A 27479-nucleotide genomic window follows, 5' to 3' on the forward strand; every position below is an offset into this window, starting at 1 on the left:
TGCCTCTGCCTTTAATGGGCAATGTGCTCCGTTTGCCCATCGGCTTCCGGATGGTTCCCTCACGGGGCTGAGCTGCTGCGGAAGGCTTTTAATTCTTTACGCTCTTTATACGCCAGGGGCCTAACTAGGTGAGCAGTCTCAAACACGACCTGCGCTCACATACGTGCAGGGTTTGAGAGCCGTGTTTTGAGAATCATGTTTATTACTGTTACTGGTTGCACTAAAGATTGAAGAATGAAATGGGCGGCATGGAAATGATCTAAGAGGCAAGGGGAAGTGGACTCATTTACGGGCAAACAGAGGGTAGCTGTAAGGACCGAGGAGTCGTCTCTCGGTGCTTCAAGGCAGCCGTCTCGCGGACGTCACCCCTGGGTGCTGGCACGTGTCCCCTCCAGCTCAGACGCCGGCTTTGGGTTTCACGGGGCTCCGCTCACCTGGAGGTCATTGCTAGGCCTCGCGCATCGGGACCCCACTAAGGCAGGGGGCGCTGTCCCCACGGTTGTGACCACCTTCTCTCTTACAGGGTCGGGCGAACGAGCCCTAGACGCGCACCCCTCGCCCCCGACTCACAACCTCAGCTTGGCAGGAAGCGTCTTTCAGATCTGTTACGTATCACCTTGCAGTGTCACCCCCTGCGGTCTCTTCTTTGTCCTCTACTATTTAAACTCATGGAGGCCCACCGCTTTGGGCCTGGGGGGGCACTCTGTGAATGGATGAGGCCGTGGGTGGCTGGGTGGGGCTCCCGACCTCGGAGAGACTGGGTACAGCTTGCCTCTTCTCATAGAGTTCTGGTCCCACCTCCGTCCGCTACAACGCTGTTCTGCCTGCTCTTCGAGGACCTCGTTCAAAAGGAAACAAGGGTGTCCAGCTGAGGGGCCGCGAGTCTTCTGTTAGGAATACGATCGCTCCAGACTCAACATTCTGGTTGTCCCCCTTTCCATCCATCCCTGGCCGGCCGTTTAGTCTGCGGCCTCACGTGGCCCACGGTTCCCCTGGGAATCTGTCTGCCTGCCCGCTGAGCCTTCCCACATCCGGAGTTGTCAGTATATGGGGAGAGCCCAGGATTTTTATATTGGCTCAGGTGTTTCCGTATGCGGTCAGTAGGGTACCCGCCAAAACGTGGCTGCAGCAACACGGTTTTATCATCTCACCTGCCGAGAAACTCGGGCGGGCGGTTCGACGAGACTGGTTAATCCGGCAGTGCGACCGTGTCACCCAGGCGCGTCCCGTCTCCCTGTCTCTCACACCTGGTCCCCAGCTGCCATCCTTCTTCCGGTTCCCACACGGTTGCAAGGTGGCTGCAGCAGGTGCAGGAACGGCTAACTCACCAGTTGTGCACCAACACTGGAAGGGCGGGCCGCTTCCCCTCTGTTACCGCCTTTTATCAGGGAAGGGGACCTGGACGTGGACCCTTCCGATCTCGTGGGTGAGCGGTGGGTTCCCTGCCTCTGCCCAAGAAGCCGGCCAGTCTGGGGAAGTGAACGCCTGGCACTGTTTCCGGGAGCCGTAGTGGGAGGTGGTCTTTGCTGTAAAGGAAGAAGGGTGGGGCGATGGTGGTCAGCTAGCAGTGTTCCACTCTCTTCAGCGTGGTCCCTGCTGAGGGTTGTGGCTCCCTCTGGGTTGCCGTGGCGTCGGTCAGGTGGCTTTGTCCAGTGGCTGCCGCTCGGTGCTGTGCCGATGAAACTCAAGCAAAAAGGGGACTCGGGCTCCTCCTGTGGATGGAGACGTGCAGGGGGGCGGGGACCAGGGACGTCAGGGTGCAGGTGCCAAGCAGCGTCCTTAGCAGCCTGTCTCCTGTCTCTCCTCTGGGTTGGCATCGTCTCCAGCAGGATCTTCCCTCCTGGTGGCGAGTTGGCCACCAGCAGCTCCCAGTGTCCGTCCTGCCATTGTGGTCACTTCGGGGAGGACACCGTTCTTCCCCGTCTGGTCCACCGGCTCTGTTTCGCTTGTCTTGTGTCACAGACCCACCAGAACCCATCACTGTGGCCAGCCCGCCTGAACAACACAGGTTTAGAGGATGAGAGAGGTTCTGGGGGATGGATGCTGCGGGGAGAGGAGAAACAAGAGGGGACCTTGCAGTTACCTCAGTCCTGCTGCGCTGGAGGGGCCTGGATGGGCTGCCTGGACTTATAGCCTCCGGAATCATCGTGTGGGTGGTGAACGTCTTGGGTCTAGATCTTCCTTGGCTCATGATGAGGTAACCTCCCTATAAACCCATTGTAAGTTGATATCGTAAGTCCACAATGCATTTAACCATCTAACCCAGCAAACAGCATAGCTTAGCCTGGCCCGCTTTAGACGTGCTCAGAACACGGACATGAGCCTCCGGTTGGGCACGGTCGTCCACCACGAAGCCCATTTTATAATGAGGTGTTGACTATTGCATGCCGTTGACTGAATCCTGTACTGAAAGTGACAAACGGGACAGCCGTGTGGGTGCAGGTGGCTGTCCGTGTACTGCCTGTCGACCCTCCTGACCGCGTGGCTGACTGGGAGCTGCGGCCTCTGCCCAGCATCGCGGGAGAGGGTGGGGCCGCAGGTCGCTGGTCCGGGACAGGATCCAGACTCAAGATGCCAAGTACAATTCCTACTGGAGGTGTATTGCTTTCGCACCACCATAAAGCGAAACTAAGTCAAGCCGTCCTGAGTCGGAACTGACTGTGTGAGGGCGGGATCCATGGCCCATGGGTAGGAAATTGATTTTGTTGAAATATTTGGCTGATCAAGTGGTGATGTTTCAAACTGAAGAAAAAGCATGGGCTGTGGTTATCACTGTTGGCTTTGTGAGAATCAATTCTGCATTTTCTTTGGAGATAAAAAAAAGTTACAGGATTATGAGGCGCTCTCCCTGTTCCGGTGTCCCCCTTCTCCTTGACCCCAGTGTGTGACCTCCCCCCAGGCTGTGAGGAGGGCAGGGATTAATGCTTTGGCATGACAATCTATACTTATCTAATATCCCTCCGAAATCCATTCCAGAATCTAAATAAATAATTGCTTCCCTTTGTACTTTGCTGTTGAATCGCGATGTCAAACGAGATGTGAAATACAAGCTCACGGACCGTGTTTGCTGGCTAACAGAGTGAATATATGAATACATCCCTAACAAAACATCCGTCAGAAAGCTGTAATCTCCGCATCGTGACAACCTTGGGTGGAATAGAGTTTTTAATAGAATATAATGTACAAACTGCCTGAAATTCTGTGATAAGAATTAGAAATGTGTCGTACGGGTAGACCCGACGTGCTCAGTTAGAAAGGCGGTAAAGGTCTTAATTTAAAATACTTTAATGAATGCTCGTTGTGAGGAAATGTGAGTAATAAAGATGAAAACCACAAGATAAAGAGTCGTGTTACCAAAGGAGTGGAGAAGAGATTAGAAAAATAAGCAAATTCGAAAGCGTGCAGAACAGATAACACAGAACCACAGGGAACGGGAGGTAGGTGACAGGCGGGTTGCACGGAAGCCGCGTGCAGCCGGAGGACTTGAGACAGGCCTGCTCCTTAAGTGGTTCCCGTGGTTGTTGGGACCCAAACCTCAGAGGAAGTGAGCCACAACTTTTTCTGCGGTCAGAGACCACAAAACAGAGCTCACTCTCGCCTACATGATGGGAGGAAACCTGGACGGAGTACCACAGAAACGGGCGTGTGCCTCTCCATAGGATGGAAGGGCAGAGACGCCAAAATAGATTTCTTTCTTTTTTTTTTTTAATGTTTATTTATTTTTGATAGAGAAAGAATGTGAGCAGGGGAGGGGCAGAGAGAGAGAGGGAGACACAGACTTGGAAGCAGGCTCCGGGCTCTGAGCTGTCAGCACGGAGCCGACACGGGGCTCGAACTCATGACCCTTGAGATCACGGCCTGAGCTGAAGTCGGACGCTCGACCAACTGAGACACCCAGGTGCCCCGCCAAAATAGATTTCTTAAAGAGATAGACACATCCCCACATTCTTGTAAACCCAGCTCAAGGTGAAGTTAAGGTCAAAGTCAAGTGTTTCCTGTGGAGAGCTCCCCTGCTTGCAAATCTGGAATCAGTCTTCCCGGGGTTTTGTTTTGCCTGTTCTCATCCAGAAAATGTTATAACCCGCGGGGCAGACGAAGAGATCACCCTTCTGAATAACCTGACAAACTCTTTGCTTTTTCTGAAATTTTTTTTTCTGAGTTTATTTATTTTGAGAGAGAGAGAGAGAGAGAGAGAGAGAGAGAGAGAGAAAGCAGGGGAGGGGCAGAGAGAGGGAGAGAGAAGACCCCAAGCATGTTCTTCATTGCCAGCACAGAGCCTGATGTGGGGCTGGAACTCACAAACTGCAAGATCATGACCTGAGCTGAAACCAGGAGTTGGACGCTAAGCTGAGCCCCCCAGGCTCCCTACTTTTTCTGAAATTTAACCGTTAAACGTTAAGCAGCAAGCGATGCTGATGTAAGAAAGTCACCATGTCCAGTGTCATTTCATGGATTCAGAAAACACGAACCAGGGTAAATCATTCATTGCACTTCAGGTTTCTTATTTATTTTTTTTTTTTTACGAGAAGGACAAAGACCGTTCAATGGTGGTAGCCGCCCCCAGTTTCTAAATACGAATGGTTTTTCCTATGTGACTCAGTTTATATTGGTTTCTTTCCTTTTTTTTTTTTTTTTTAAGTTTATTTATTTATTTTGAGAGACAGTAAGAGAGAGGGCATGAGTGCGGGAGGGGCAGAGAGGGAGAGAGGGGATCCCAGTTTGCCTGACGTGGGGCTCAGTCCCACGAACCATGAGATCATGATCCGAGCTGAAACCAAGAATCAGATGCTTAACTGACCGAGCCACCCAGGCGCCCCTGGTGTCTTTCCTGCTGTAGAAGGTTTAGCGGCAGGTAAAAGGTAGAACACACAGAACGTCTTAGTTTTGTCTGTGAGGACAGTTTTGGGTGATTCTGTTGTCCATTGCTATTTTATTTTAAAAATCTTTTGGGGCGCCTGGGTGGCGCAGTCGGTTAAGCGTCCGACTTCAGCCAGGTCACGATCTCGCGGTCCGGGAGTTCGAGCCCCGCGTCGGGCTCTGGGCTGACGGCTCAGAGCCTGGAGCCTGTTTCCGATTCTGTGTCTCCCTCTCTCTCTGCCCCTCCCCCGTTCATGCTCTGTCTCTCTCTGTCCCAAAAATAAATAAATGTTGAAAAAAAAAATAAAAATCTTTTGAAAAACCCTACAATGCCATTGTTGGTGTCAGATGCCGTGGTAAGTCTTTTAGGAAAGTATGTTTCCAAAGTCGGCAGTGTTAGAGCCTCGGGAGGCAGATAACTGTCATTACTGCTGCTTAATGGATGTGTAAGCTGACCAGTTTAAATGACTTCCCAAGCTCTCCGAGCCGGTAAGTAGCCGAAGCAGTTCAGCCCTTAGAGCCTGTGTCCTCATCCCCGGAACGTGTCAACGTGGCCTGACTTGGAGAAAAGCGTCTTCACAGAGGCACTTAAGTGAAGAATCTTGGGGGCGGGGGGTGTGTATGACTGTCAATCCAATGACAGGGGTCCTAATAACTGAGACACAGAGGAGAAGGCCATGGGGCTGGAGGCAGAGATTGGAGCAAAGTGGCCACAAGCCAAGGGAGCCAGCGAATGCCTAGAGCCACCAGAGCCAGAAAAGGCAATGGATGGATTGTCGCTTATGACCTGAGGTGGGAGCGTGACTCTGCTGGTACCTTGATTCTAGAAGTCTGGCTTCCAGAACTTCTGCAGAATAAATACCTGTTTCCATAGGCTATGAAGTTTGTGGTAATTTGTTACAGCAGCTGTTGGAAGCTAATACAGGGGCTGAATGACTGCTTGCTGAATGGATAAATCAAGGCTTCTGAATCCCGGATACACATCAGAATAGCCTGGGGGGTCTTAACAAGTACCCATTCCTTACACCTTACAACCCAGCGGGTCACGGGCATTGATACTGCACAGAAAACTCTCCGGGTGATCTTCATGCAGAGACAGCGTTGAGAATTAGTGGGATACAGGAATGAATGAAATAGTAATGAATTCCAACACCGTAAGAAGATAAAGGTATTTTATTTTTAACAATTTTAGGGCTTGAAAATAATGGATTTAGAAACACACAGTTCTTAGCTTTAAAATGAAATTTGCCATTGGACACCTGGAGATCTCTCAGCACCAGCTGCCATAATAGGTCAAAACCAGGATTTAATGTAGAAAAGACAGCGGAATAAGACGTAGAAGATAAAAGTCACCCCTGAACCTGTGTATGATTCAGAGGTAACCATTGTTAATATTTTGAGGAGTATATACGTATGTATGTGTTCACATGCGCGTCGAGGTACAAAAATAGGTTCTTTTTGCTAATACTCGAATTTGTGTAGCTTTGAAAGCCGTTTTCTGTAACAGTGTAGACTGAATATTTGGCAACATCTTTTCAGGTTGTTAAATATTTGAAACAATAATTATCAACTGCTTTAAAAAAGTTATGGAAGGGGTGGACTCTCTTTCTCCCAAAATACAAATATGCACACATGAACAATTTTTTCCCAACAATTTAAACATCCACAGAGCCTTTCAACGAACTTGTAGTTTTAAGGGTGATATTTAATAGTGGTATAATATTTTATTAATATTATAGATTTCCCACGTATTCACCACGTTTCATTTTTTCCTCCCTTTAAACATACTTTTTAAACATTTCTTTTTTAATGTTAAAGGTCGGGGCGCCTGGGTGGCTCAGTCCGTTAAATGTCCGACTTCAGTTTAGGTCATGATCTCATGGGTCTGTGGGTTCGGGCCCCGCGTCGGGCTCTGTGCTGACGGCTCGGAGCCTGGAACCTGCTTTGGATTCTGGGTCTCCCTCTCTCTCTGCCCCTCCCCTGCTCACGCTCTGTCCCTTCTTCTCTCAAAAGTAAATAAACATTAAGAAAAAGTTTTAAAAATGTAAAATGTGTGTTGAGTTCTTCTACAGGTAAATCTTCAGGAGGAAGTGCTCGAAGTGAATCGGTAGATCACAAGACATGATGAAGTTTAAAATTTTCGATGGTCTTATAAAATTTTTCTGTTTACACTGCCAGCTTTGTGTGAGAGTGCCCTGTTCTTGGTCCCTTTGCCAACTTCGGGCATTGCCTCAAAGGATCATTTTGTAGTTGGGACAAGGCTGTGTTCTTGTAGGCTTAATTTCCATTGATTTTATTTTTGGTCAAATTTAAGCTTTTCAAACGTCTCTCCTTACTTCGTTGCTTCCTTTTTTATTATCATATTGTCTCCGTGGCAATGTTGTAGGTTTTGTGTTGTCAACTCTAGTCATGATTGTTATTCAGGAGAAGGACTCCCATCTGGAGGAGGGGTGGCCTCAGGTAGAACAGGATGCCTGAAAACCCACCCATCAGCCTGGCCTCCGAGTGACAGCAGCGAGGACCAGAGCCAGATGCCAGCGCAGGTGGTAAAGATAGATTTTGTTCAGAAACTGTTGCAAAAAAAGGGAAAAGAGACCCTCGGTGTAACCTGTAGAGACGTGGGGATTTATAGCCAAGGAACAGAGTGGGGGTGGGGCCAGTAGACGGCACATGACCAAGAGGAGTTGTCAGGGGTCAGGGGTGACCCCGGCCAGACTGACCAAACCAGATTCTTGCTGAGGGCAGGCCACGGTGATGAGACATCAAGGGTGGGGATGAGGAATTTGGTTAGAATGTGAAGAGTGATCAGACATCAGGGATGGGGGAGGGGGTATTCCCGCTCCACTGACTTGGCAGGATTCTTGCTGTAATTGGGCTCTGAAGGCATGGCCAGGGCAGAACCAAGATGGAGGGAGGGGGGGCTCAGAAGGCGCCCGCCTCCAGTCTGGTTAGGCAGATGGTCTTTGTCAGTGACTGTGTGCAGCAGCGCCCACTGCTGGCCAAGATGGGTAGTGTGAGTGACTACTGAACCTTTGTCATCTTCGGCCATTGATTTTTGGCCTCACTTGTTACCAGGCATAACGGAGTCTATGCTGACCGATACAAAGAGCTTTCAGATACACATTTTGCAAATATTAAGACTCTTCTGAGCAGCTTTACATTACAGAGGAATTGAGCAGAAATTATAGGGAGTTCTCCCCCGTTATTAACATCCGGCACTAGTGTGGTGCATTTGTTTCAGTTGATGAGCCAATACGGAAATATTCTTCGGCAGTGTTCTGGATGTTGGCCGTTCTCATTGGGGTGCAGTGGTGTTTCGTTATTGCTTTAATTTTCAATTCCCTGATAACATAGGATGCTTGGTGTCTTTTCGTAGGCTTATTTTCCACCTGTATATCTTCTTTGGGGTGTGTTCAGATTTTTTTTTTTTGGCCCATTTTTAAATTGGGGCTGTTTGTTCTCTTACTGTTGTGTGTTAAGACGTCTTTGTGTATTTTAGGTACCACTCCGTTATCGGTTATGTGCTCTGCAAAAATCCTCTCGCTGTCTGAGTCTTTTCTTTTCATTCTGTTACTCAGATGAACGTTTTGAGGAGTGATACCATGTCTGGAATCAGTTCATAGGTCTCAAGGCGACTGACTCAGAAGTTTCCTTGATTCCCAAGATGGCTCGTTGGGGGCAGAAAAGTCCATATTTGGGTGTTCTGATATGGCTGGAAAAAATGTATCTTCCTGTATCTGAGTCACCTGCTGACCAGGAGGGGCCTCGCTGGTTGAGGACTGTATCCCCAGCAGTATATAGGCTCACACAGCTCATTCCTAGAATGTCCGTGTGGCCACCTGTGGCCTCTCCCCACGAACCCACTCTGCTATCAGCTGCCAGACTAATCTTAAAACATCATTTTCCGGGGTGCCTGGGTGGCGCAGTCGGTTAAGCGTCCGACTTCAGCCAGGTCACGATCTCGCGGTCCGTGGGTTCGAGCCCCGCGTCAGGCTCTGGGCTGATGGCTCGGAGCCTGGAGCCTGTTTCCGATTCTGTGTCTCCCTCTCTCTCTGCCCCTCCCCCATTCATGCTCTGTCTCTCTCTATCCCAAAAATAAATAAACGTTGAAAAAAAAAATTAAAAAAAAAAAACATCATTTTCCTCGAGACCTAGTGGCTCCCTGTGGCCTGTCTCAGCAAGTGTAAACAATTAGTCCTTTTTAGAAGCAGGGCTCCGTCAGGATGCTCAAAACTCTGGCGCAAGAGACAGATGCCGGGACAGCCCGTGGGCGGGGCTCTGCACGGTAACAGGATGGGGACCCAAGTGCAGGGGAGTAAAGAGGACACAGTGGGTTCTGTGGGGAGGGATCCTGGAAGCCATCTCCGAGGAGGTGACATTGGAACCGGTCCTTGAAGGATGAGTAGGGGTTTAAAAGTGTTTGAAAGGAAACATTTCTGGGAAGGCGACCTGGGAAGCCCTTCTTTATATACTGTTCACACTGTGTTGTGTCAGACTTCTAGAATTGTCTTTAATACAAAAATTTGATAGCTAGCGGTTGGGTAGTCTTAGGGAATGGGGCTTCTGTGTTGGGTGGGACGCTTTGAGCCGTCTAGGAGAGGCGCCAATGTGGGAGGCATTTTCAGGCATTTTCAGCAGATCTTACAAAGGACAATGCCAAGGCTATACACCGTCCCCCTTCATTACCAAAACACCCCTGTGAAGAAGGCGGCACTATTAGCCCCACATACAGATGGGGACAGTGAGGCTCAGAGCTATTAAGGGCCTCCCGTTGCATAGCTATACCTGGTGGGTCTGGGATTTGAGCCCGGACTTCAAGGTTCTAGAACAGGGCCTGGCACTCAACTTCTCAGGCAGTATACAGACGTCTCCCTATCCGTTTGCCTGGTTTTTTCCCTCTTGATTAGACCGGGGTTATAGGTTTGGGGAGGAAGATCTCAGAGGTAAGGTGCCAAATATATATCAGTAGCTCTAAGCTCAAGGCTGCTTTGTCAGCATCCGAGTTACCTCAGAAAAAGGAGGGGATGGGGCCAGAGAGAGACACTGCCCAAGTCAGCCCTTTGGCAGGATTCTGGTGCCTTCTCCAGATCCCCCAATTTCAGCTACGCTGTTCAAGGCTGTGGGAAGCCCAGCCTTCATCGCCACATTGCCGGGTTCATGCGTTGTAGCTCCTTTGTGAAATGAGAACGGAGAAGAGAGTTTCTCCTTAGAAATTAGTGTCATTTCGGTTCTGACATGCCCTTTCCTAGTGCAGATTTTATTTCTACTGTGAGATTTAACTTTGGTAGTCCCCTTGTGCAGGCAGAAATTGAGCCAGAGGACGTTGGAGGTTTCCCAGGTCTGTCAGGATGGTGGTTTTAAATCGGGGCCCTTACACCACATTTCTGATGGGCAGTTGATGAAATCCACCAAGGGTCATTGGCAGAGTTGATGCTAACGGGGGCTATTCTTTATTTGGCCTTTTAAATTGGTGCATGTTTGTCAGAAACGTCAGCTGCTCCGTCAAATCACTGTATCCGTATGTCATTATGTTGATGTATTTATTTACTTATTTTGACATGTTTATTATTAAGACATGACATGTGTCGTTGGAAACCATGAAGTCCTCCTCAGATCTGGTGCACGTTTTTGACAGAAGCAATCACATGAAGCTTTGAGGGGTTGCCTCTTCCTCCGATCCCCCCCCGCAAAAAAAACCCTTTCTTCCTTGAAATTTCCGGAAGGCAATTTTCTGTGCTTTGAAAGTAGGCGTTTAACGCAGCCTGCCTCCATGAAGCATCACTTCATGTATCGTGCCTTTATTTATTTTTTTTAATTTTTTTTTCAACATTTATTTATTTTTTGGGACAGAGAGAGACAGAGCATGAACGGGGGAGGGGCAGAGAGAGAGGGAGACACAGAATCGGAAACAGGCTCCAGGCTCTGAGCCATCAGCCCAGAGCCCGACGCGGGGCTCGAACTCACGCGAGATCACGGGAGATCACGCGAGATCGTGACCTGGCTGAAGTCGGACGCTTAACCGACTGCGCCACCCAGGCGCCCCTTGTATCGTGCCTTTAAACCTAGATAAAAGATGATATGCCCAGGTATCGAGAGGAGACCTCGGTGTCTTTTGAAAGGGTGTTTTATTTGGTTTTAACCGGTCCCAGGGCCAGTCCCCTGTGCTGTTTTTCATAGGCACTGGCCCAGCATGGCTGCCTGTCCTATTGATGGTGAGCAGTTTACAGCCTGTACCTGAACATGGCCATTCAGGCAACTTGATGCTGATGGCAGCCGGGGGGAGTGGGGGGGAGTCCAGCCTTCCACACTGAAGATCTTCCTCTGTGTTACCAGATGATCGATCCACTTGGTCTCGAGGAGGACTAATCAGGTCGTATACAGATGTCTCCCTATCTGTTTGCCTGGTTCTTTCCCTCTTGATCAGACCAAGATTATAGGTTTGGGGGAGGAAGATACTAACAAGGATTCAGGTTGCAAGGGCGCCTGGGTGGCTCAGTCTGTTAAGCGTCCAACTTCGGCTCAAATCATGATCTCGCGGTTCGTGAGTTCGAGCCCCGCGTCGGGCTCTGTGCTGACAGCTCGGAGCCTGGAGCCTGCTTCCGACTCTGTGTCTCCCTCTCTCTCTGCCCCTCCCCTGCTCACGCACTCTGTCTCTCTCTCTCAAAGATAAATAAACGTTGAAAAAATTAAAAAAAAAAATTCACATGTTGAAATCCTAACCTCGAGATGGTGGCATTAGGAGGTGGGAGCCCCCATCCGTGGGGTTAGTGCCCTTATCAAACAGACCCCGGAGAGCTTGTGTCCTCCTTCTACTGCGTGAGGACACAGTGAGAAGGTGCCCATCTCTGAGCCAGGAAGTGAGCCCTCACCAGACACTGAATCTTGGATTTCCAGCCTCCATTACCTTCAGAAATAAATTTTTGTTGTTTACAAGCCACCCAGTCTGTGGTCTTTTGTTACAGCAGCCTTGAACAGTCTAAGACAGATAGATACCTTTCTAAAGACAGTGTGTCATGTTTTCAAACTTTTAAAAAAAAATTTTTTTTTTCCTTCAATGTTTATTTATTTTTGGGACAGAGAGAGACAGAGCATGAACGGGGGAGGGGCAGAGAGAGAGGGAGACACAGAATCGGAAACAGGCTCCAGGCTCTGAGCCATCCGCCCAGAGCCCGACGCGGGGCTCGAACTCACGGACCGCGAGATCGTGACCTGGCTGAAGTTGGACGCTTAACCGACTGCGCCACCCAGGCTCCCCTCAAACTTTTTATAAATGGCCTTGTGCTATAAGGACCATTCTGCAACTTGCCTTTTTTGCCCAGCACAACATTGCCCGAGTTAAACCCTGCAGACACACGTGGCTGTACGTCTTTCCCCCGCTGCTGTATCGTATCCCATAGTATAGATATTCCATAATTTATTCATGCGTTCTTCTGTTGTTGATGGATGCCTGTTATTTAAAACTTTGGGCCCCTATAGATCTCAGCGTCCATTCTTGTGCGTGCAGTATTAAGTATTTGCACCAGGTCCTTTTGGGAGAGTGGTTTTTAAATGGGGGATTGCGACCCACTCATGAGTCATGACAAGCATTAAAACTGGAAATTGAATCCATTGGCACAGAATAGAAAACATTGGAGCCCATCGCGCGTAATCAGGGAGATGTTTGTGAAACTTCAGTGTCCTTTTTACGTCTGACTTTTCTGAGTTGCCATGCAGAGTCTAATCTTCAGCGGAGGCTGGAGTGAAAACATGCCGTGTCTGGGCTCTAGGGTCCGAACACAGCGGTGGGATTGAGGACACTCGGGGATGTACATCTTCGGCTTCTGGCCTGTCCCCAAGCTGCTCTCTGAACTGGTTGTGCCAACTGATGAGTGGTGTTTGAGGTTAGAAACGTCCTTATCCTTCTTAAGTGGGAGGGTGTTTTGTTTTGTTTTGTTTTTTTCCAGAAGCTAGTTCTTAAACGTCTTATTTTGGGTTGATTCTCTTCTGGCTTGATTATATGGAGTGCTGGTGGAGCTCTGTCGGAGAAACACTCATCTTAGAGACATGCCATTTAATTTCCCCTGCTGTCAAGAGGCAGAATTAAGTTATTCCTCTTTTTAAAAGAACGACGTAAGGAGGAAATCATGAATGCAAAATGCCGTAGTTAAACATCAGCAGATACACTGATGGATCGGCTGTCACTTGGGTCTTTGCTATAAAGGGAAAGAAAATGGTATTTAATCATTTTCAAAACATAAAAACAGCGATGATGAATTTGATACATTTGGACGCTGAGTGACTCATTAGAGCACACTATTATTTTCCAGTTAATAAAGGAACTTTGAGTCTCCCCCGTGATTAAACAGCTGCGAACCAAGACGTCTTTGTTTCGGGGAGCACGCTGGGTCTCCCGGACTGTGTGAACACGGGGAACTGTGGCTACCTGGCACGTTGGTTCCCTTGGCACATCCTTCATCCAGGCGGCGAGTTGGGTGGTCTAAGTTTGACCGGCTGAGTGTTTCTGTGTGTGTGTGTGCGTGTGTGTGCTTCCCCCTTCACTTTGGGCCAACACTAAAAGAATCGGGAGGTTCAACTAAAAATACACAATTTGGGCATCTCTGGAGAAAGTGCAGACTGGACGGATGGAATCTGATACTGAATGGTCACCTCCGCCGGAGCTGACCGGCTGCTCGGTTCGGAAGGGGTCCCCCCGCGCTGTGTCGCTTACCACAGTCCTCTCTGCTCCCCACTGTCCCCCCAAACCGAGTACAAATTCCGAACTCAGTTTCAACGCGTGTGTGGTTGGGGGGCTCCCCTCCCCACCGGGCAACACTCCAGCCCCAGCTGGGCGTCCTGCGGTTCGACTCAGTGACTCCTCAGGGGTGGTTCTGTCCACCTGGAGGGAGGCATCAGGTCCCACAGGGCGAGGACTCAGTCCCGCAAGACAGCTGGCACCCCACTTCAGAGGCCAAGTCCAAGTCTAGACGGTCACCTGTGTTTCTGCCAACTAGCTATAGATCGGAAGGGTCCCACACCCCCCTGCTTGGGTTTGGTTCATTTGTTAGGGTGGCTCACACATCTCGGAGGAACAGTTTGCTTACTGGGTTACTGGTTCCCTCTGAAAGAATAGAACTCAGGGCCGGCCAGGGAAAAGAGAGGCCACAGACGTGGGGAAAGGGCGTGGGGCTCCCACCTGCTCCGAGAATGCCACCTCCCCCTCCGAGTTGCCATGTGTTAAGCAGCCCAGAAGCTCTCTGAATCCTGTCCTTTTGGGCTTTTCCGGAGGCCTCATTCCAGAGGTACGATTCATTGGATTAGTTGGAATATCACGTCCATCGGAGAGCGGTTCAGTCTCCAGCCCCTCCGCTCTCCCCGGTGGTCAGGGATTTGGGACTGAAAGTTCCCCCTGCAGCCCTCATCCTCAGGCGTGTCCCCAAAGTCACCTCATTAACATGACAGGAGACACCTTCATTGCTCTCATCACTTAGGAAATGCCAAGGGTTCGGGGAGCTCTGTGCCAGGAACGGGACAAACAGCAAATGCGTACAGAGGTCCCCCTTATCCAGTGTCCGTTCCCCGTGGTCAACCACGGTCCAGAAGCAGGTGACCCTCCTGACCTAGCGTCACGATGCCTGCGTCATGCTTCACGCATTTTGTCGTCTCACATCACCCCAGGACGATATTTGGAGAGCGGGAGAGAGAGCACAGTCACACAGCTTTTATTACGTCATGTTGTTATGATTGTTCTTTATCATTATTATTGTTGCTAATCTCTTGCTGTGCCTCGTTGACAAGTCAAACTTCATCATAGGTGTGTAGGTACAGGAAAAAACTTAGTACCTACTGGGTTCGGTACTATTGGGGTTTCAGGCATCCACTGGGGGTCCTGGAACGTAACACCTGCAGACAAGGAGGGGACCCTGTATTTCTTTTTGGAAGACTCTTTTTTTTTTAATGTTTATTTATTTATTTGGTGAGAGAGAGAGAGGGAGAGCAGGGGAGGGGCAGAGAGAAAAGGAGAGGGAATCTCAGCACAGGGCCTGACGCGGGGCTCAAACCCACACACCATGAGATTATGACCTGAGCTGAAATCAAGAATCCGCTGCTTAGCTGACTGAGCCACCCAGGCGCTCCCTGTGTTTCTTGTTATAAATCACAATATCACCCTGGGGTTGGCTGTTTGTTGGCATTTACCATTAAGCACACAGTGGTATTTTAGGAAAGAAGTATTTCTTTTTTTTTTTCCCTTAAGTTTATTTATTTATTTTGAGAGAGAGAGAGACAGAGAGAGACAGAGAGACAGTGCAAGTGGGGGAGGGGCAGAGAGAGAGGGAGACAGAGAAGCCCAAGCAGGCTCCGCACTGTCAGCATGGATCCTGATGCAGGGCTCGAACTCATGAAACCGTGAGGTCACCACCTGAGCCGAAACCAAGAGCCGATATTTAACCCACTGAGCCATCCAGGCGCCCCAGGAAGGAAGTATTTCTTGCTATCGCTACTTATAAACTATGTGACCTTGGACAAGTTATTTAAACCCCTGCCTTCATCTCCCCAACTTTCAAATAAGGACAGTTGGGGCATTTACCTGACCGATGGGGATGATAGGGGGTTAAGCTCTTTTATCTATGTAACCTGCTTATCCCAGAGCTCGGCACAGAGTAAGCGACCCGTGAGCCTTGCCTGAATTAACATTATTAGTAGCCACCTCTGTATTAAGACAGAGCTCTGTGTTTCAGGATGAATGAGAGAGCCTATTCGTTTGTAACAAAGAAGAATATTCCTGTATGATTAATACGGAAACCCAAGAGTTCCGTGTTGAAAGAGACAGTGTAAAACCCCCATCGGACATAAACCTTAGCACCTCTGTGATAAATACACCGAAAAGGTATATGATGAAAAACTTAATGAGCTGATAAGAGGGCTTAGATTTTTATTTTATGTTTTAAACATTTATTCAGTTTTGAGAGACAGCGTGAGCTGGGGAGGGGCAGAGAGAGAGAGAGAGGGAGACACAGAATCTGAAGCAGCTCCAGGCTCCGAGGTGTCAGCACAGAGCCCGACGCGGGGCTCGAACCCACGAACCATGAGATCATGACCTGGGCTGAAGTCGGATGCCCAACCGTCTGAGCCACCCAGGCATCCCAAGAGGGCTTGTATTTTAACAGGGTTTCTTTCTAAATGTAAAACAGCCGAGTGTTGCTTTTGTGAGCCACGCTGGTGGGTCCCACTCATGCTTTCTTACTCAGGAGGGGTACAGGTCGGACCCCATTTGAGACTCCACTTGCCCTAACTCCTCCCCCCCGCCCCCGCCCCCGCACTGCACTGTGGCCCAAACAGCCCCTTGTGACCTGGGAAAAATCACTCTGATCCTGCTTTATTTTTTTTTTTTAATGTTTTTATTTATTCTTGGGACAGAGAGAGACAGAGCGTGAAGGGGGAGGGTCAGAGAGAGGAAGACACAGAATCCGAAACAGGCTCCAGGCTCCGAGCTGTCAGCACAGAGCCCGATGCGGGGCTCGAACTCACGGACCGCGAGATCGTGACCCGAGCCCAAGTCGGCCACTTAACCGACTGAGCCACCCAGGCGCCCCTGATCCTGCTTTTTAAGCAGAGAGCTGGGCTCTGGGCGGCTTCTCCGTCTGACGGCCCGTTCCATCCCACCCCTTCTGTGTGGTGGGGATTCTCCTGCAGGCTCACCAAGGAGATTAAATGACATAAAATATAAACTTTGCAAACGTTCTCTTAATACTTTCTTCTTGGCAAATGTTCCCTTGAACGTTTCTTCCTTGCACAGAAAATAAACGTTCCCTTGAGCGTTTCTTCCTTGCACCGAAAATCGCCCTGAAGACTTGAATCCAAATGCAGTCTTTTTGAAGATATTTTCCTCTCAAACTGATGGTCTTCACCCAACACACAGTTAAGGTGAATGGAAATGGATTCTTTTTTTTTTTTAATTTTTTTTTTCAACGTTTATTTATTTTTTGGGACAGAGAGAGACAAAGCATGAGCGGGGGAGGGGCGGAGAGAGAGGGAGACACAGAATCGGAAACAGGCTCCAGGCTCTGAGCCATCAGCCCAGAGCCTGACGCGGGGCTCGAACTCACGGACCGCGAGATCGCGACCTGGCTGAAGTCGGACGCTTAACCGACTGCGCCACCCAGGCGCCCCCGAAAATGGATTCTTAAAGAGAATGTCGAGGCACATTTTGCTTTTCTCCTCAGAAACTCTATTAAGTTCCACGATCCCCTGTTCCGAAGGCAGGGGCTCTGCTAAAGGACTGGACCGTGGCCGACCGAGGAGCAGAAAAGGCAGGAGGTGTCCCCAGTACCTTGCGGGGAGAAATCTGCCGTGAAATCCTGTATCTGCCTCTGGGCACAGGGCTGGGAGGTCTGAAATGGGGAAGCAGTGGGTTGTGTGAGTTGCACACAATGCCCCTAGGATGGAGAATCTGAGTATTCCTTCCGGCTTGGGGATATTTTTGTGGTTTGCCTGGGTACTTTCCAGGGACATAAATCCCACATCACTAAAAATTACATGGTCAGGGGGGCTCCTGGGTGGCTCAGTCAGTTGAGCGTCTGACTCTTGATTTTGGCTCAGGTCATGATCCCAGGGGCGCGGGATCAAGCCCGGCATCCAGTTCCGCCCTGAGCGAGGAGCCTCCTTGAGGCTCTTTCTCTCTCTCTGCCTCTCCCCTACTCGTGCTCGCTCGCTCGCTCTCTCTCTCTCTCTCTCTCTCTCTCAAATAAATAAAATGAAAAAAAAATTATGTGGTCAAATTTGGGGTCACATTTGGTCGTTTCCTAGCCGTGTGACCTCAGACAGGTGACTCAACCCCTCTGTCCCACCATTTCTCATCTGTGACATGGGCACAAGAATAATGCCCATCCTCAGGTTTGCTGTGGGAATGAAATGAGAGAGTTCAGCTGGCGTGTTCAGTGTGGGGCTGGGGACAAAGAAGCACCCGGGAAATGATCTCCTCAACAAGAGAAAAGAAGTTCTGACCGGGAGCAGGGATCAAGTGCCCAGTAAGGGGATGCCACCCCACCTGAGCCGAGACCGCGGGAAGGGCTCTTTCTCTGTGGTTCCTTTGATTATCACGTGTAGAATCATAATCTATCCTGTAGGCAGAGTTGAGTTTTGGGCACAGAGGAACACGTATCTTTGTGTGACGTCGCCAGAGGTTAACTTCCGTTTTGACAGATGTTGGTGGGGACATGGGGCTGGTTGCTAATGTCCGGGTCCGTAAGGGGACATGTATGAGCCCCCGTGGCCGTAAACCTTCTGTATTTGGTGCCAGGGGGGCGGGGGGGGGGGCGCTGGGGCTGACCTGTCCCTCTGCAGACTCTAGCAGAGCCAGAGGACTTCGTGAGGATGGGGAGGGGACCCCGATTCGATCTCCCCTGTGACTCCATGACGTCCCTGAAAGAATAAAGCGGCAGTTCTGGGCCCCCTGCGGAGAAGCACCGCCTGGATTCTCTGCTTTGAGAGAGTTTCAGCGAGCTGAGTGACGATCACTGCTGTGGATATTTTTCCGCTCTGTTTTCTTGGTAACAGTTCTTAAGATAGAAAGTGAAGTTATCTGAAATTGAAATGGAAACATTATAATTAAACATTTACAACCCAAGCAGATTTATAGCTATGGTGGTTACATTTTTCATTGTCAGCAGATGCCATTGAAACTAAATAACCCATTGAAATTGTAAGAAAAAAAATATTTTTTTTGTTTTTTTTTTTAAACGTCTGTTAACAATGGTAGTCTTTATTCTATTTGTTTTCCCTGGTGCCTTAGTGACAATAAAATAGGAGGCAGTCGTGCACCGTGAAATTGAGCTGAATCGAGAAGGGCAAGGCTGGTGACGTGTATTCTCCTCGCCAGCACCCCCCATGGTAATTTATTATAGTTCCCTGCACAGTGGTTGGGAAATGTGTATCTATTTGAGGGGGCTGCTGGGCTGAAGGAGGTGTCACTTTTTTTATTCTCATTTCTCTCCTTTTTCTTAAAGACGAGGATAGGTCATCGCCCCCATTTGCATTCAGGACTAGGGGTCTGTACGAGGATGAAATGCTCCTAATTACCGAATGACACCTCGCTTTTATCCGTGCTCTGTAGTTCGCTGGGTGCAATTGTCTTTATTTCACTCTGTGGAGTTTTGAGACTAATGCAAGGTCATCGTCCAAAATTGAAAAACAGAAAATATGAAGAACTGCCGTTAATGTTTTTTTTTTTCTTTCCAGTTCCACTTCGCCCTCTTACTCTCTGAACTTCTCACATTCTGTATAAAGAGTTTTCTCTCCTGCTTTTCTTGGCTTTGTGTTTTATCGCAGGCCTTTATGAATGTAATTGCAAACTTTTTGTAAACCTTTCAGTGGTTCCACAGCATTTCTTCATCTGAATGTTATGTAATTTCCTTCACGGGGCCAGTTAGGTTGTTTCAGATATTGTGCTGCTCCCAATAATGCTTGAATCTTTCTCTTTTAGATAATTTCCTCAGGTACCTTTCCAGAAGCCAAGGTGCTGGCTACTGATGTTTTTTAAAGGCTTTTCACACACTTGGGGACATTGCTTCTCAGGGAAGGATCCGGTAATATTTGCGACGGCCAGTTTTGTGCTCTCACTTGGCCGGGCTGCGGTGCCCAGTTATCCAAACATGAACGTAGGTGTTGCTGATTAATGATCATAATCAGTTGATTTGACGTAAAAGATTATTTCAGATAATCTGGTGGGCCTGGCCCAATCAGTTGAAGTACATTATGAGCTGAACTGAAGTCTCCCGGAGGCAAGAGGTTAACCCTGCCTGTGGACTGCTGCCTTGGTTCCTGTCTGAGACGTTCCAGCCTGTGCTTCCCAGAGGCCTGCCCTATCGGTTTTAAACTTGACTAGCCAGCCCCCTGCGGTTGCTTAAGCCAGTTCTTTCCAACGCATCTCCTAACGTTTCTCTCCTACTGGGTCCCTGGTTGAACCCTGACGGATACACTGCTCCAACAGAAAGCATATGCTGTGTTTGTCTTGCCTCATTTTCACAGTATCGAGTGTTACCATCCTGACGTTTTTACTTACTTGCTTAGTGTAAAACGTATTCAACTGTTTTCCAAGTGCTTTTCTATCTAATGGGGCCGAGAGGCTTTCGGGTGCCTACTGATCATTTGTATTTCTGCTTTTGGTAACTGTGCTTTCACATCTCTGGTGATGAAGCAGAGGCGTTGAGAAGACCGGCTGTCTTTCTCCAACAGAGTCTGAATCTCAACCTTATGAGGGCCTCCTCCAACCCCTTGTCATTGTTCCACTCTCCATCAGTTCTAGGGTATTCTTTTGAGTTTTTTTTTTTAATTATTATTACATTGGGGGCGCCTGGGTGGCGCAGTCGGTTGAGCGTCCGACTTCAGCCAGGTCACGATCTCGCGGTCCGTGAGTTCGAGCCCCGCGTCGGGCTCTGGGCTGATGGCTCGGAGCCTGGAGCCTGTTTCCGATTCTGTGTCTCCCTCTCTCTCTGCCCCTCCCCCATTCATGTTCTGTCTCTCTCTGTCCCAAAAATAAATAAAAAACGTTGAAAAAAAAATAAAATTATTATTACATTGATAACTTCTTCCCTATTGTAGTTAATAATTATTTGTATTAAAATTTTCTAGCTCGACTTACTGATCGGACCCTGACTGATACCTTACGTCACAGAATTGCTGCGAGGATTTTATGAGATAATTTTGCATCGCTGGTCTGTAAATAGGGCTCAGTGAATTCTAGTTATTATTATTGATTTCTGTGAGCTATTTATATACTAGGGATGTGAACTTTAAAATAGAACTTTAGAAAGGGAATATCACAAAGTGACCTGTGAACTATCTAACTAGAAGTTATGATTTTATATTCATTAAGAAGTAACCGGACTTGAGTGTAACTTTCTAGTAAAGGAGACGCGGATTTGAATTCTGGCTGTGTAATTTGCTATCTTTGGGAAAGTCATTTAGCCTCTTCGGGGCTCGTGTTTCCCACTTGTTAAAAAGCGAATACAAAAAATAACTACCTCATCGGGTTTCTGGGAAGGTCACATAAAAGAATCATACAACCTCTAGTGTGTTTTTTCCTACATGGTATGCCCTTCATAAATGACTTCTTTTCCTTTCCCGATTCACATCATCCAGTTCCACCGGTAATGAAGTATGTCATTTGGCATTCGTGATCAACCTTGTGAAGTCATCAATGTGGGCATTATTTTTATCTAGTTTTGCAGATGAATGAAAACAAAGGAACAAAGTTAATGAAGTATTTAGCATGACACAGCCTGTTAGTAGCAAAGAAAGGACCACAGTGTTGCATTTGGGACTTGATTTTACCTTACTTAGGATTTAGACATTTTTTTTAATGTTTATGTATTTTTGACAGATAGAGAGACAGAGCATGAGCAGGGAAGGGGCAGAGAGAGAGGGAGACACAGAATCGGAAGCAGGCTCCAGGCTCTGAGCCATCAGCCCAGAGCCCGACACGGGGCTCGAACTCACGGACCGCGAGATCATGACCTGAGCCGAAGTCGGACGCTCAACCGACTGAGCCACCCAGGCGCCCCGGCCCTACTTAGGATTTAATAAGTTACCCCATCCTCCATGGATTCTGGGTGTATTGAACCTTTCGTCACTTTGAAGTTACCCTGTTTATCTCCTTTTGTGCTTTTTTGTCTTAAAATCTACTTTGGTATTAATATTATTATACCAGTTTTCTTCTGGTTACTGTTCACATGGCATATATTTCTCGAACTTTAACTTCAACCCAGCTTTAAGATATTTTGGTTGGGTCTCTTGGGTTTTTATTTTTATTTTTGCCAGTCTGTTGATCCTTGTTGATTAATTGGCATATTTTGTCCATTTACATTTGATGCAATCCCTGATGCTATCTGTGTTTTAATCCATGATCTTACTCCCTGTTTTTTCTTTATCATTCCTGTTCTATATTCCTTTCTTCCTTTCTTTTGGATTGATTAAGGGAAATGATGGAATAATAAAAAAAGTTCTTAATTAGCTATGAGTTTGCACACTTTTACTGTTTTTATGGTACTGTAGAGAATTCAGCGTGTCACTTTTGTGTATCAATGTCTAATATTTGGCAATGTTGCCGTACTTCCAAAAAGCTCATCATAATACTTTCATTTCATTTATCATGTTCCCTGACTATTTTCTATTGTTGCATAGGTCAATACTCTATTAGTGTTATTTTTTTTTTTCAACGTTTATTTATTTTTGGGACAGAGAGAGACAGAGCGTGAACGGGGGAGGGGCAGAGAGAGAGGGAGACACAGAATCGGAAACAGGCTCCAGGCTCCGAGCCATCAGCCCAGAGCCTGACGCGGGGCTCGAACTCACGGACCGCGAGATCGTGACCTGGCTGACGTCGGACGCTCAACCGACTGTGCCACCCAGGCGCCCCGACAACATTTGTTTTAAATTTTTTTTTTTCAACGTTTTATTTTATTTTTGGGACAGACAGAGACAGAGCATGAACGGGGGAGGGGCAGAGAGAGAGGGAGACACAGAATCGGAAACAGGCTCCAGGCTCTGAGCCATCAGCCCAGAGCCCGATGCGGGGCTTGAACTCACGGACCGCGAGATCGTGACCTGGCTGAAGTCGGACTCTTAACCGACTGCGCCACCCAGGCGCCCCAAAAAATTTTTTAATTAAAAAAATGAAATTTTAAATTACATCTAATTAACTAAATTTTAACGTTTATTTATTTTTGGGACAGAGAGAGACAGAGCATGAACGGGGGAGGGGCAGAGAGAGAGAGGGAGACACAGAATCGGAAGCAGGCGCCAGGCTCCGAGCCGTCAGCCCAGAGCCCGAGGCGGGGCTCGAACTCGCGGACCGCGAGATCGTGACCTGGCTGACGTCGGACGCCCAACCGACTGCGCCACCCAGGCGCCCCTATCAGTGTTATTTTTTGTAGTCAGTATTCGCTTGTAGTGCCCATACATTGGCCATTTTCTTTGCTTTTTTCCTTCTTTCCTTCCTGCATCTCTATTCGACCATCTGGGCTCACCTTTTCTTCTGCTTTCTTCAGCATTTTACTTAGTGGTGCCTGCGGTAGGTGAAATGTTACCAGTTTTTGTGGGTATGAAAGTGGCTAACTTCACTTTTGTTGTGGAAGAACATTTCCTCTGGTTATAGAAATCTAAGTTGGCAGTTACTTTCTTTCAGCACCTTGAATACATCATTATACTGTCTTCTGACTTACATTGTTTGTGTTGAGAAGTTACTGTCAGTCTGACTATTTCTACTTTCAAGGTAATAATCTTTCTTCTTTCTGTGTCTGCTTTGTTAAAAACCAGAATTCTTGAGGTATAATTTGGATACAATAAAAAACACCCACTTTAAATGTAGATTTTGTTGAGTTTTGACAAATGTTTTCACCTTACTAATCAGTACCACTAGCAAGATGCATAATGTTGCCATGGCAACTAATGATTTCCTTGTGCATTACCCCAGTCGACTCCCCCCACCCCTGTTCCCAGGCAATCGCCGACCTGCCCTCCGTCTCTGCAGATCAGGTTGGCCATCTCTGGAGCTTAACACAGATGTAAAGACGGGTCTGGTATCGTTTGCTCAGCATGATGGTTTGAGATTCATCCATGATGTTGGTATATTAGACTCTGTTCCTTCTCCTTTTTCCAGTGGAAGATTGCGGTGTCGATACAATTTGTTATCTATTTGTCTGTTCACAGACATTTACATTTTTTCCCAGTTTGGTGCTTGCGTGAACAAAGCTCCCATGAATATTCACAGGCAAATCTTTGTGTGGACATATGTTTATGTTTTATGTGGTTGAATCCCCAGGATTAAGATCATTGAGTCGCATTGTAAGCACATGTTTAATTTTGTAAAAAAAACTGCCAAATTGCTTTTCAAAGGGACTATATCATTTATGCTTCTTATAGCACTGTAGGAGTTTCAGTTGCTCCTTATCCTCGTCAACATCTGACATCGTCAGTCTTTAATTTTAACCATGCTAGTGTGTGTGTAGGAGTATCTCACTGGGGTTTTATTTGCGTTTCTTTGGTAACTAAATATTTTGAGCATCTTTTCTTGTGCTTATTTGGCATTCATGTATCTTCTTTGCCAAAATGTCTGTCCAAATCTTTTGTCCATTAAAAAAACCCACCAAGTCGTTTGTTTTCTAATTATTAAGTTGTGAGAGTTGTTTTTAGATTTTGGATATCAGTCTTTTATTACATACATTTTTTTGCCAACCTTTTCCTACTAGTCTGTGCTTTCCTTTTTATTTTCTTATCAATGCAAGAACAAATGTTTTAGATTTTAATGAAGTACAGTATATCAATTTTTAATTTTATGGGTCATGATGTTTATGTCCTATCAATTTTTTTTCCCTACCTGAATTCCTAAGGATTTTATACCATATTTCCTTGTAGGGGTTTTGTACTCACAGTTCTAAAATGCTTAAGCCTAGGGGTGCCTGAGTGGCTCAGCTGGTTAAGCGTCCAACTTCAGCTCAGGTCATGATCTCATGGCTTGTGGGTTCAAGGCCCACACTGGACTCTGTGCCGACAGCTCGGAGCCTGGAGCCTGCTTCGGATTCTGTGTCTCCCTCTCTCTCTGCCCCTTCCCTGCTTGGTCTCTGCTTCTCTCTCCCTCTCTCAAAAATAAATAAACATTAAAAATTTTTAAAAATGTTTAGGCCTAGAATTCATCAGAGTTTATTTTTGCAAATGGCATGAGGGTAAAGGTCCAGCTTCTTTTCTTTTTCTTTTGTTCTCTCTTTTCTATTTTTCCCTTACTTTCCCCTTATTTCCTACCATTGATTTTTTTTTGCCATTTGTTGAAAAAATTCTTTCCTTATTGAAGTACCTTGATACTTTTGTTGGAAATCAACTGACTATATATTTTTTTCCAGTCTATTTCTGGACTCTCTATTTTGTGCCATGTAGCTACATGTCTACTTGTCCACATTATTTTAATTATCTTGAATCCAGATAGTATAAGCTCTTCAGTTTCATCTTCTGTCTCAAAATTGTTCTGCTGTTCAAAGTCTTTCGAATTTCAGTTTAAGTTTTGGAATTAGTTTATCAGTTTATACAAAAAAAGCCTACTGGGATTTTTGACTAAGATCACATCAAATCTGTAGATCAATTTGGGAGAGAATTAACATACATTTTAACAATATTGACTGTTATGATCCTGAAGAGCTATTAATTTATTTAGGTCTTATATATATTTTTCTCATCAGTATTTTATAGTGTTTAGCATGCAGATATTGCAAATATTTTGTTGCATTTATTCCTAAGTATGTTTTGATGCTACTGCCAATGCTATTCTTATTTAAAATTTTAATTTAGAAATGCAATTTTTTTATATTGACATTATATTCTGTGGCTTTACTAATCTCACTTAGCTGTCCTAATAACTTTTTTTGATAGTTTGCTTAGAGCTTTCTATTTAACCGTCAATTATGTTACCTGTTAATGAAGACAGTTTACCTGTTTTCTAATTTGAATACCTATTATTTTGTTTTCTTACCTTATTAATTTTTTAAACATTTTTTAATGTTTATTTTTGAAGGAGAGAGAGAGAGACAGAGTGTGAGTGGGGGAGGGGCAGAAGAGAAGAAGACACAGAATCTGAAGCAGGCTCTAGGCTCTGAGCCGGCAGCACAGAGTCCGATGTGGGGCTTGAACTCATGAGCTGTGAGATCATGACACGAGCCAAAGTCAGAACTTAACTGACTGAGCCACCCAAGCACCCCTTCACACCTTATTATTGAGAACACCAGTACAATGTTGTTTAGAAATGGTGACTTCGGGGGTGCCTCGGTGGCTCAGTCAGTTAAGCGTCCAACTTTGGCTCAGGTCATGATCTCGCAGTCTGTGGGTTCGAGCCCCATGTCGGGCTCTGTGCTGATAGCTCAGGGCCTGGAGCCTGCTTCAGATTCTGTGTCTCCTTCTCTGTTCCTCCCCTGCTCATGCTCTGTCTCTCTCTCTCAAAAATAAATAAAGATTAAAAATTTAAAAAAAGGAAATGGTGACTTTGGATGACCTTCCCTTCTACCTGATCTTATGGAGGAAGCACTCAAATCTTTCATCATTATATATATTATTAGCTGTAGTCTTTTGGGTGTTTGTGTGGATATGTTTTATGAGATTGAGGGAGTTTTGTTGTATTTCTTCTTTGCTGAGAGGATATATTGTGTTGAATTGTGTCAAGCAAACTGTTTCTCCACCTGTTGAAATCATCATGTATTTTGTTTTTAAACTTATTACTAGGGTGAAGTATGTTGATTGATTTTCATATGTCAAATCGTAGAGAGCAAGGGAATACACAGGCTTGAGGGCGAGCAAACAACAATGTAAATAATAAAGCAGACAGGGTAAAGCGTTAATAGGCAAATCTGGGTGTTTTTCATAATATTCTAGCAAGTTTTCTGTAAATTTGAGGTTATTTTCAAAATATTAAAAAAATTTTTTTAAGTTTATTTACTTTTGAGAGAGAGACGGAGAGAGCAAGTAGGGGAGGGTCAGAGAGGGGGAGAGAGAGAAGGAGAGAGAGAGGGAGGGAGGGAGGGAGAGAGAGAGAGAGAGAGAGAGAGAAGGAGAGAGAGAATCCCAGGCAGGCTCCACACTGTCAGCACAGAGCCCACCTCGGCGCTCGAACTCACAAGCCATGAGACCATGAACTGAGCGGAAACCAAGAGTCACTTAACTGACTGAGCTGCCCAGGCGCCCCTAGATATTAAAAAATAAATCTAAGACTGTGACTGAGAATTGCAGCATCACATGCCCGTGCAGGTGCATTTTTGTAGTCTGTTCTTTTGAATATTCATGTTTTGACAGTTCCTACTGGGTTGTCTCCTCATGTGTCTGGTTATTTTTTGTTATATACCAGACATTGTGTTTTCAGAACTGTGTGCAAAAATGACTGGAGTCCTTCGATGAATTTACCTTTCTCCAAGAGGGTTTATGTTTGCTTTTGTAGGTGGCTAGGAGCACTAGCATTCTAGGACACCAGAGAAAACTCAGATCACCTTGATACCTACACTGTCAGGGACTGACATGATTTGAAATCAAACTGAGTGGCGGCCCATTTTTGGTTCTGTATCATTCCCATGACATGGCCCTGGGGGTTCCCAGACAAATTTAAATGTGTGTGTGTGTGTGTGTGTGTCTTCAGTGTGTGTCCACAGCCCTATAAGGTGTCAAAAGCTCTCAACCTCTCAGCTGCCCCCTCTGATACTCACAAATGTCGTTGAGGGAATGAAACCTCCAATCCCTGGCCTCTGTCATCTCTTACATTCTGGTTCACTAATTCTTCATGTTTTGTTCTTTCGCTTTTTTGGGTTTCCTTCAGTAAATCATCCTTACATTTCGATCAGCTTTTCTTGTTGTCATCTGTGGGAGGGCTGGTGGGGATTATCCAGGCAACCATTCCGGAAGGCAATGGTTGTCCATCTTGGTTGTTTTAACTGCTATAAAAGAGTCAATGATAGGGGTAGATTATGGCTTATGTGGCCATTCCTGCATCAATGGACACTGAATTTGTTTACAAATTTGTATTGTTTCCAATAATGGTGGGTTAATTACAGTTGCACATGTCTCTTGTGAACATTTGTACGTACTTTTCTAGAAGGGTTTCCAGTCACAGGGTTTGCATA

General features: G+C 46.7%; 1 protein-coding gene across 1 annotated transcript in view; it reads left to right on the forward strand.

Annotated features, from left to right (window-relative positions):
- Positions 1 to 27479, forward strand: part of TMEM132B (transmembrane protein 132B) — a 228180-nt gene that overhangs the window by 53816 nt on the left and 146885 nt on the right. The window lies entirely within an intron of this gene.

This window comes from Herpailurus yagouaroundi, unplaced genomic scaffold, assembly GCF_014898765.1.
Source record: "Herpailurus yagouaroundi ecotype Mexico unplaced genomic scaffold, PumYag 191, whole genome shotgun sequence".
Classification (NCBI taxonomy): domain Eukaryota; kingdom Metazoa; phylum Chordata; class Mammalia; order Carnivora; family Felidae; genus Herpailurus; species Herpailurus yagouaroundi.